This window comes from Talpa occidentalis, unplaced genomic scaffold (genome assembly GCF_014898055.3).
Source record: "Talpa occidentalis isolate TD23 unplaced genomic scaffold, MPIMG_talOcc4v2.1 talOcc4.14, whole genome shotgun sequence".
Classification (NCBI taxonomy): Eukaryota; Metazoa; Chordata; class Mammalia; order Eulipotyphla; family Talpidae; genus Talpa; species Talpa occidentalis.
Genome location: NW_023601433.1, coordinates 83,391,550 through 83,402,266, shown reverse-complemented (window position 1 = coordinate 83,402,266; position 10,717 = coordinate 83,391,550).

Here is a 10,717-nt window from a genome sequence, read left to right as displayed (position 1 = left end):
GAGAAAGGAATATATTCTCAAAGCATCCTGGGTGGAGTGTGGTGAGCTTGGGCAGGAGAACACGGATTTCCACTTCTGTCCCTTCCATCTGGGGACCCTTCACCCAGATGTTCTTCCATCTTGCACCTGAGACCTTCCTGCTGATGCAGTGGGGGTGGCAGCGGCGTCATCATGTCAGCGGGCACTGGCATCCACTGTGGGCTGTAATGGGTACCAGCGAGACGTGCCCCGGGCTCTGAAGTCAGACAACTTGTGTTCGAGTCCCGGCTCAGTCACGTACCAGCTTTTAAGAGAGATTAGTGGGATCTGTTTGATCATAATTGAAAAAATGGTTCAAGAGCCAAAGAAGAAAGCGCTTTCAAATTCTGAGAGCAGGTTAAATGACACAGATTTGTCTCATGGGGGGGAGATGATAGGGTGCGTGAAGAGTCCTCGGGGGGGTTGGGGGGGTGGTCAGAGCCATCAACACCTTCCTCACCATTGTATTTATTGACTTTCACTAGATTCGAGTGGAATTGCGCCAAGACTTGAATCAGCCCCCAAGTCCAGCTCTGCCTTTTGTTAAAGGGGAACCCCTGCTCCCTGGATCTGCTAAAGCAATGATTCAAAGCAGATCTGTCTGGAAGATGGCAGGACAGAAGGAAAGTGGTCTCAGCCAGAGCTCTGGGGAGAGCAAGCACAGTGTGAGTTTCTGGCCCGTGAGAAAGAAGAATGTATGCTCCCTTTTGCCAAGATGACAGGGAAGGGTTAAACAGGAGGAGGCAATTGAGTCAGGCTCATTTGGAGCTCAGGGATGGGGGAAAGTATTGATTTCCTGTGAGCCACTTTGCACTGACCCATTCATTCAGGCTCACTGAGAAGGTAGAAAATATGCACGTTGCACTTGGCTGCATTTTTCCAAGACCCCTCACTAGGGCCTTCCAGTGTGTTTGAAATGAACACGCAGGGAGGGGTTCTGAGCAGAGGGTGCTACGGGAAATGTGCACACGTGAGCTTCTAACAGATGTGACTGTGACATCGCCTCCCCAGCTTTGGTGACACAGAGGATGTGCCCTGGAGGTTGAGCAACTCTTGAACTGAAGGACACCCAGGAAGACAGGGCCAGCAACAATGAGCCAAGTTATAACTGTAGAATTCAACCTTAGACGTGTCCTCTGTTACCCACAAAGGGAATCTGAATTCACCACCCTTTAATGTGGTCTGATGTAGTTTTGCTCATGGCCCCAGTTGTTAGGAGTCACACGCGTGGATGAGAATTGCATTCCCAGCACTAGCGAGTCATTGAGTGCAGGACTCAACCCGCCCAAAATTTGTGTTTCCTACTATCTGAGATGGAGACGATTGCAATACCTTCTGGTTTGGTTTTTTTCTAAAGATTAAAAGCTATCACCCATGCAAAGTAGTTGGCACTGAGCCTGGTGCACAGAGATGCTTAATATACTTTAAAAATGTCATGATTGTTACATAGACGTGTTATCTATATGAAGTTGTGTAACAAGCAGACCTCAGACAGTAAGTATACAGGAGGGGGAAGAAGTGGAGCCATCTTGAAGGACAGTTTTTATATTTGATGAGAATTAAACCAGTATGAGCTGAAGAGACTACGACAAATTTTGATGCATAATACTGGAACCCCAACAGCCACCAACTGGTCCAACCACTATGGAGAGCTGTGTGGAGATTTCTGGACCTACTAAACATAGAGCTTCCATATGATCCAGCAATTCCACTCCTAGGTATTTACCCAAAGGACACAGAAACATCAATTCCAAAGAACACCTGCACCCCTATGTTTATAGCAGCACTATTTACAGTAGCTAAGCTTTGGAAACAGCCCAAATGCCCAAAAATAGATGACTGGATCAAGAAGATGTGGTACATATATACCATGGAATATTACTCAGCATTCAAAAAAGATAAACACATGCAATTTGCAGCAACATGGATGGCGCTGGAAGGGATCATGCTCAGCGAAATAAGCCAAAAAGAAAAAGAAAAATACCGATGGTCTCACTCATAGCAGGAATCTAGAAAACTTAAATAAGGGACCAGGAAAATGAATAATGATAAGAAAGCGAAAATCAAAATCAACAAAAAACTATGAACCAGAGACACTTTTTGGGGGGTGGGGGCCGGGAGGGGAGGGATTGGGGTCAGAATGGGGCATGTGCAGTTGTATGGGGGAATATAAAAATAAAATTTATTATTTAATAAAAATAAAAAAAAAGAATGCAACTCAAAAAAAAAAGAGTAAAAATATCAACAGGGGAATTAAAATGGAATGCCAAAAAGCCTTCACTTAACACAAAAGGTGGTACCAAAGAGCCAGCTCATCCCGGGTGCCCATCCTCACTGGTGGGTTGTATCACCCAGGACAATGGCGGACCACCGGTGGACAATTGCCATTTAAATCATCCCCTGGGGGTGGTGGATCACGTGATCCAACCAGCTGTGGTATAATGTAATCAGTTGGCTCAATCAGCTACAGTTTAGGAATTGCACACTTAAATCAGCTGGTCCAACTCCAAGAGGCCCTGGATCACGGCCCACTTAACCCTGCTGTGGAAGGGTTTCTTCCAGAAGGAACTAGGATGTCAGTATCTGAAGCTATCTGAAGAGGTAGACAAAACCAGCAGTAAATTTCCCCCAGAAAAATGGAAAAAGAGCTCTTGTAAAGACGTTTTTACTGTAAGGGACTCTGGCACAGAACTGGGGAGAGGAAGGGACAGGAAATTGGACCCTGAAAAATTCCTTAAGGAAAAGCAAGTGCCATTTCCAGCTAAGGAGCTGGCTTCTGGATGATTCCAGTGGTAAGGTTCACCTGTGCAGAGGAAGGGAAGCCTGGGGGACCCACAGGGTCTGGGAACTAAGGCTGAGGTTATAAAGCAAATTCTGGGACCCACACAGAAGAAAGGGTCTTGGGGAGTCAATTGGTCTATATGTTGCATGACCACAGCCCCCGCCCCCATCACAAGAGTAGCTCTGCCTTCACTTCTAGTGTCCAACAAACCACACTTTGTACCAAGTTTGATTCCCACTTCATGACTTCTTCATGACTTCTGCTGATTACAAGCCACTTCATGACTTCTGCTGATTAGACCCAGTGGGAGTCCAAGCAGCTATCTTAATTCTGTTACGACTTAAGTGAGGTTGCCCAAGTTGGTGGTCTGAACCTGGGATAAGGCTTCTAAAACCCTTTGCTCACCCCTCTCCCTTATAAACGACCTCTCTTGCCTCTAATTTTGCCTGTGATGCTACCACATTTCTTCCCCTTTATCTGTATGAACACCCCTACTCCCCACAGACATGCTTTTGAGTCTCCAGTGCAATGGAAGGTGATGACACTACCCCAGAAAGGACTGACATGTGATCCCAGTGCTGCCTCTTCTTCTAGGACTCCAGCAAATTAGGTGACCTCACTGGTCCTCAGTCAATTCATCTGTGAGAGTATAACAAAATGAGTGTAGTGATATTTGGATGGGTTATTTTGGGAATGACATTTTTCTAGAACAGAATCTGGAATGGCTTGTGAAACAAAGACAGAATTTAATAGATCACAATTCAGAAGACAATGACAGTGAATAGAGATGAGGATGGAGGTTATAACCTGTCACCTCTTCCAGGAAGCTTTCCCTGATTTGCACAAAGATGTGACACCAGTGTCCCCATGAGCTCCTCTGTGTCCCTCTATCATGACACTCACCCTTGTGTTGTCACTGCTCATTGATGTCTCTTCATCAGTAGACAATAGATTCTTTGTGGGACGCAACTGTGTCCTGTTTACCACTATAGCACCCAGCCTGGAGTTTGACACAAGCTAAATGTTAAGGTGTCCACCAAAGACCCGAAGCCCTTTCTGTCTCTTGGGGAGTCTTCAGAACACGTGTTATGGAATTACATGGACCAGAGTGTGCATGGGGGATTTGCCATGCACACACTGTTCAATCTTGGTCACGTTACTTGACCTCTCTGAACTTGATTCCACTCACCTCTAACATGGGGTTAATAACAGCTTCTGTCTATTGGATGGTTGTGAACATAAGTGATAAAATAAATGTGAAAAGTTCAGTCCACTCATTCATCAACTATTTTTTGAGTACCAACTATGTGAAAAGCAATTCTAGAAGCAGGGACACAACAGAGGAAGTGAGAAGGCAGATTGCAAACAAAGGAAAATCCAAACAAAAAGATGAAGTAAGGGTTAGCGTCTGAAACAGAGTGGGGAATAGCATCCAATAAACATTTATCATTCTCATTGACATCCCATCCTGAGCAGACCCGCCGGGAAACACAGCAAAGCCACGAAGCCCTGGGGCCCTGGAGGCAACATTTGGGTCCAGGATTCCTGTCCCATCATGGGCAGAGGCTCATGTTCTCCCACATCTAGGGGCTGATTCCACTGCCAAAGCCTGCCCCCTCCTCATGGCGAAAGAGCAAAAGCTCACTTTTCCTGACACCTGTAGTAATCCTTGGTGGAATGTATCTGAAAAGATGCAGGAGAAATTCTTAAAATATATGTCCCTCCAACCACAATATATTCCATATGCTTGGAGACTGTCAGGGAGAGAGCCTGGTGTGATCAGTTACCTCTGGTAAATGTTTCTCTCCCACACTGGGGAAATCCTTATCAGGGGCGCTCCTACCTGACAGCTGGAAGGGATTTAGGAGAAAATGCAAAGTGCTGTTGCAAAAGGAATCAAAACCGCAAGAGGACTTGAGAGCTTCTCTCCAACTGAAAGGGTTTAAGGCTTCGGGCTGCTTAGCTGGGAAAAAGCAATCTCTGGGAGGGGGTGTTGCAAGACCCTGCCCTTGAGGACTGATGGTGGGGCCTTGGGAAGTTCTCTGGCCCCGCTGTAAAGTCCCTGTGAGCTCTGTATTGAGCCCTATTAGCTGCACCGGATCCATGGATGAATCTACGGCTCATTCTGGAGGTTCTTTCCGTGGAAGGCAGAGGAAACACCACCCCCCCAAGCTGATGGTGGGTGCAGCACTGAGCAGAGGGGGCGGGGGGGGGGACCCATTGTTCTAGCTAGAAACTCTTGGAACCAGTGGTTTCTGCCCTTAGGGGAATATTGGACTCCCCAGGGTGAAGGGAGGGACATAAAAAGTGCTGTGAGATGGTGACACCCGGGCATTAAGTTAAAAAATATAACAGGTGATTCTGATGCATGAGCAAAGGTACGTTTCAGGGACCAGTGTCATGACCCAGCTCAGCACAGTTCTTTCGCCTTCCCTTTGTGCTTTGGGCTGACAGTCGATCCTCCCTGGGAAAGTCAAGTGCATGATTATCCTTGGAACAGACAGATCTAGGTTCTCGTCCCAGCTCTGCCACTTAATTCTGTGTGACATCTGGTGAGTTAATGTCTCCGCTTCTCATCTGTAAAACAGGAATAAACATCAAAAGGTCCTAGCACCCACTTCGAGGGCTCCCTACCTGGCACATGGTCAGTGGGGACTGATGTTGACAGTAACTGACGATGGTTGGCAATGACTTCTTGCAAACATGTGCCAGCCTTCTGGAACCCTCGCCCTCTTAGAGGCGCTATAGACTCACCAGGAGGGCTCAGGAGAACAGAAATCACTGGACCCCAAGCTCAGCCTTGCTGATTCACAGGCCCTGGGGCGGGGTCAGTTCCCAGGGGATGCCAATCCTGTGGGTGCCAGAACTGCTGTCTCGGAAGGAAATTCAAGGACAAGACGCCTTTCACGGGGTAGGGAACTCTCCTCTTGATAGCGCTCCTACCTCCTGCGGGCACTAAGGCCATGGAGCTACATGGCAAATCCGGACCTGAATTCTGTTGACCAGACAAACTTGAGCAAGATGTCGGGGCCATCCCTGTTGGGCAGGTTCTCTGCTGATTTGGGCAGACGGAAAAGAATCTTGGAGCCCTCGGTAGATTTGACAGGCCTTTAATGCTGAAGCAGGAAACCGGGCACATAGGTAGACCAGCGGGCAGGGAAGCAGGGAGGCAGGGAGGCCAGGAGGCCAGGAGGCCAGGAGGCGGGCAGCAACCGAGCCTCCCAGCCCCTGCCATCTCTGGCCTCTCTCTGGCTTCTCTCACACTCTCCTCCTCCCAGAAAGAAGACATTTGCCCAAGGCCTCACAGCACATCAGTAGGAAGCCCAGGACGAGAAGCAGATCTGTTCCCTGCCTGTTAGGAAGAGGCGTGGGAGAGGAGCTGGGGCAGCTGGGCGCCCTCCGGCTTGGTCTGTCCTGGGCCGTGACCGCAGGGGCTGGGGTTCAGCTTAGCCACCGCATACCTGTTCTCAGGGCCCACCCCCCCAAGACCTTCCCTGTCACAGCATGCAAAATGGCGCATCCTATTGCTAACCCAGAGTTGGAAATTGTAGAAGAGACAGACCAAGATGAAAAGCGATACTGATCTCCCCCAGCATCCCAAAGTAGAATGTTCCTCCTTGATATGACTTGGAGGGGGTTTGGGGGTTTTGCTGTTTTAGGGTCTGGACATGCTCAAAGGTTTTTTCATAAAAATTAATGGTGATATCATTCCCAGACCCACAAGATAACTAACCAAATATTACCAAAAAGAAATATTCTACTTTCAGGTACTGGGGGGAACCTGAAGAAGCATCCAGCATGAGTACAAATTCGGGAAGCTGGTGCTTCCAGGCACGGCTTGGGGTGGGGGTGGGGTGTCAACGGCTAGGGCCTTCCTGGAGACCAAAGTGACAACATGGATTTCAAAAGGGCATAGTTGTTAGCCCAGGTGATCCAGCTGCAGGACTTGGCGGGAGGAAGTAATTAAGAAGACCTGCAGAGATTCGGCTCTATTTTTATTAGCTGTACTCAAAAGAAAAAAATGGAAAATTGTTTTCCAGTGATAGTGAACTGGCCAATAAATACAGCTACGTATTTGATTTCTTATATTGAGATGAAGTAATGATGTGTATGTGTCATTACTGACAAGGAAGAGTTGCAAGATATAGTTAAAATTTAAAAAGCTGTGCACAAGCCTGAGGGTCCCTTACGATAACTCAGTGTTATATTGGTATACAAATATAAATATTAATACACAGATAGAAATAGATAGAAAGGTGGGCCCCCAGCAAGTCTTCACTCTATCTGGGCTCTCTGGCCTTCTCTCGTGTTCTCTCCGCTTCTCGGCTCTCCTGCTTCCGTTCGTTCTTGGCTTCTGCTGGCGTCCCCACGACGCCGCCCTTACAAACTCAGTCTCTCAGCCCAGGTGTACCCACTCCAGGCGCCCGCCATCAGGCATGCGTTCAGGACCACGGGGTTCCCTCTATCCTAATGGCAGGAGGGCATAAAAGCCTGATACTTTTTACCTTACCCTACAGCATCACTGTCTCTGGTATGGGAATTTAGGAAATGCCACCTGTAGGGTGAGGAAAAGTGTCAGGCTTTTCTGCCCTCCCGCCATCAGGATAGATGATGGATCCTTGCGGTCCTGAACGCATGCCTGATGGCGGGCACCTGGAGTAGGGTGTGGGCCTAGGTAGATGGGGTTCACCTGGGCTGAGACTGGGCTTTTAAGGGCGGTGTCACAGGGACACAGCAGAAGCCGAAAGAGAAGCCGAGAAAGAAGCAGCAGAAGCCGAGAGAGAAGCAGAGAAGGCCGGAGAGCCCAAATAGAGTGAAGACTTGCTGGGGGCTGGGAGGCCTGCCAGCCTCCCGGCCCCCCAGCACCCTTGCCTGCCATATGCCTGGATTCCTGGTAAATCCCAATAAAAGACCTGCAGAAGCCACTGAGGACTCTGACTCCTCCTTTACCTGGTCTGCATGGGATCCTAGAAAACCTGCACTGTGTCCTGTCCTGCCCCTTACGACACCCCAGGGAGGTTTTTCCAAACATTGGCTGAGCATGTGAGAGGTTAAGCTACTTGCCTGAAGCCACACAGGTGTGACAGAACCAGGATTTGAACCCAGGAAAAGTGCTTCCCAGTCTCCAGCCTCCCAACACCTTTATTAACTTGTTTTCTCATGAGGGATACCCTCGACCAGAAATGACTCATTAGAATCTGGGGTGCCTTCTCATGAACCAACTCAGCACCACCTCCTGTCCCACCACCCTGGGCACAGGCCTCTGCGGGTGACAATTCTGTCTCTGCTCAGCCTCTGCCAACAGGAACAGTCCCTTGTGGACACTGAGAAAATAGCTCCATTGAACAGCGCCTGGGATGTCTCGGGATTCATGGCCCCGGCTCTTGTGAATTTTCTAGAAGCTTCCAGATTACCCTTGCTGGGATGCAGAGAGGAAGTTGGAGAGACATCCTGGAAGACGCTCAGCCACCCTCTCTCCTGCAGCAATTTAGGGAGGAAGAAGAAGGCTTGGCACAGAGACTCACCCCCTCTGCAGAGCGCCACTTGCTCTTGCTCTGGGTGTGAAACAGCCAGGGGGAATGTTCTGGGCCCTGCTCCCCTGACCAGGGGGTCTCAGAGCTGTGTGCCCCCCACCCCCTGCCCAAGCAAGGCCGGGACTCATGGGCCCGGTGGCCGACCCTTTGGTGGTGGGATTCAACGGGAGTCCAGAAATCTGAGCTTCGTCTCAGGGCAGCTGTACTGGGGCAGGTGGTTCTGCTCGGCCACTTTCCACTAGCGGACCTGGTGGCATAAACCTGTCGCCTCATTCTCAGTCCTCAAAGGACTCCTGGCCGGAGACACTTGGCCTCTGAGACCTCTACAGTGCTCAGCAAACCTGTCACACGCTGATTCCCCTGAGCGCCTCGAGCTGGGATTCCCACTGGGGCAGTGAGGAACCGGAGGCACTGGAAGGTCAGAGATCACACATGCAAGTGGCTGAAGCCTGACTGGCACCCAGGAGTCCCACCCAGAGCCTCCCTGCTTACCCCTCTGTAGGGTGAGGTAAAAGTGTCAGGCTTTCCTGCCCTCCCACCATTAGGATGGATGATGGAGCCTTGCGGTCCTGAACGCATGCCTGACGGCGGGCACCTGGAGCGGGGTGTGGGCGTAGGTAGATGGGATTCACCTGGGCTGAGACTGGGCTTTTAAGGGCGGCGTCACGGGGACGCCAGCAGGAGCAGAGAAGCCAAGTCATGAGAAGCAGAACAAACAGAAGAGCAGAGAAGCAGAGTGAAGGCCGGAGAGCCCAGATAGAGTGAAGACTTGCTGGGGGCTGGGAGGCCTGCCAGCCTCCCGGCCCCCCAGTACCCCTGCCTGCTGTGTACCCAGTAAATCCCAATAAAAGCCTGCAAAAGCCACTGAGGGCTCCAGGACTCTCTCCTCCTTTACCCGGTCTGCTGGATCAGAAAACCTGCTCAGTGTCCTTCCTGCCCCTACACCGTCCCCCTCTGCTTTTCTGACTGTGAGAATCGAGAGCACCCTACTGCCTTCCTCTTTCCTCTCTCACACATTGAATCCAGAGTCTTCTAGGAACAGAATTGAGCTGGGTGTGGACCCCACGTCTCCCACGCACCCTGTTTCTCTTCTGCCCTTGGAACATGCTTTCAAGAAAGGCAACAAGTCAAGAAAACTCAGGGGGCCCCTCAGAGCCTCTTCTGAAGTCATGTGCATGGTGGGGGTGACGTATGATTTTTTTAACTTTTTAATTTTTTTATTTGTATTATTTTTTATAAAAGCATTGCTGCCCTTTCCTTTGACCTCAGCCGCAGGGGAGCTGGCCAGGGCACCGTTGGTGATTTTCTCCCTCTTTAAAATTGTGATATTTTGCTCATCATGGATCTTGCATTCATTTTCATTTTTTTTTTAATTTTTTTTTTTGAGATTTATTTATTTACGCATACCAGAGCTGGGGTTCAGGCCAGAGGAGTGGGGGGTAAGAGGATTCACAGAGACAGAGGGGGAACAGAACAGGCAGACTGACCGAAGTACACTGCTGAGGGGAGCAGCGGGCGAGACAGGAGAGGTCCACTACACCACGTGGGTTGCTCCCTGGCCGGCCGGGTATCAAACTCGTGCTGCAGAGGCTGTGGACCGTTTCATAGGTTGCGTCTTAACAACTTGTGCCACCAGGGAGGCCCCACTTTCATTTTTAAAAATGTTGATCTCGATTCTGAGGTTTGGGGGCGCCTGCTGAGACTTTGCATCTGAGGCCAGTGCCCTGCTCCTCTCACCTTAGACCCCACCCCATGAAATGTCCCCTGAACACAAGTGACGCGGGCATCTGAGAGGAGGGAGCATTTCCAGGGAGTATTGCTACCTAGAACACTCTTTGGGAATCTGCAGTATCATTTGATATGGTTAAAATCGGTGAAATTCCTTGAGTTTTTGTTACGTTTCAGAAAGAAGGACTAGAGTGAGGAGGGGATTAAGTTTTTTATTTTGTCATTGGAGATTAGAGTTTTGGAGCAATATTTATGACAATATGGAATTTTCAGATGGAACCCTAAGGCTCGAGATATCAGATACTTCTCAATTATCTAATGCCAACATAATGCTGTGCCATAAATCACACGCAGCTGCCGTGGCATGTGATAATAAACAGCCTCGGCTGGCGAGTCTGGGCCGAGCCACCAGGCATCTCTGTTAATCTTGCCTGGGGCTGACCGCGTGGTTGAGGTTGGCTGCTGGACTCCGCCTGTCCCTCACCCCCGTGGGGTCCCCTGGACACGTGCTCCTGGTGAGGCCAAGGTAGTGGGAGGGGCGGGGGGAGGCAGGATCTGCACAAGGACCCTTGGGGCCAGGGCACAGGGCGGGCACACAGCGTCTCTGCCGTGGGTTAAGCAGATGGCACGGCCAGCGCAGCGGCCAGGCTGGGGA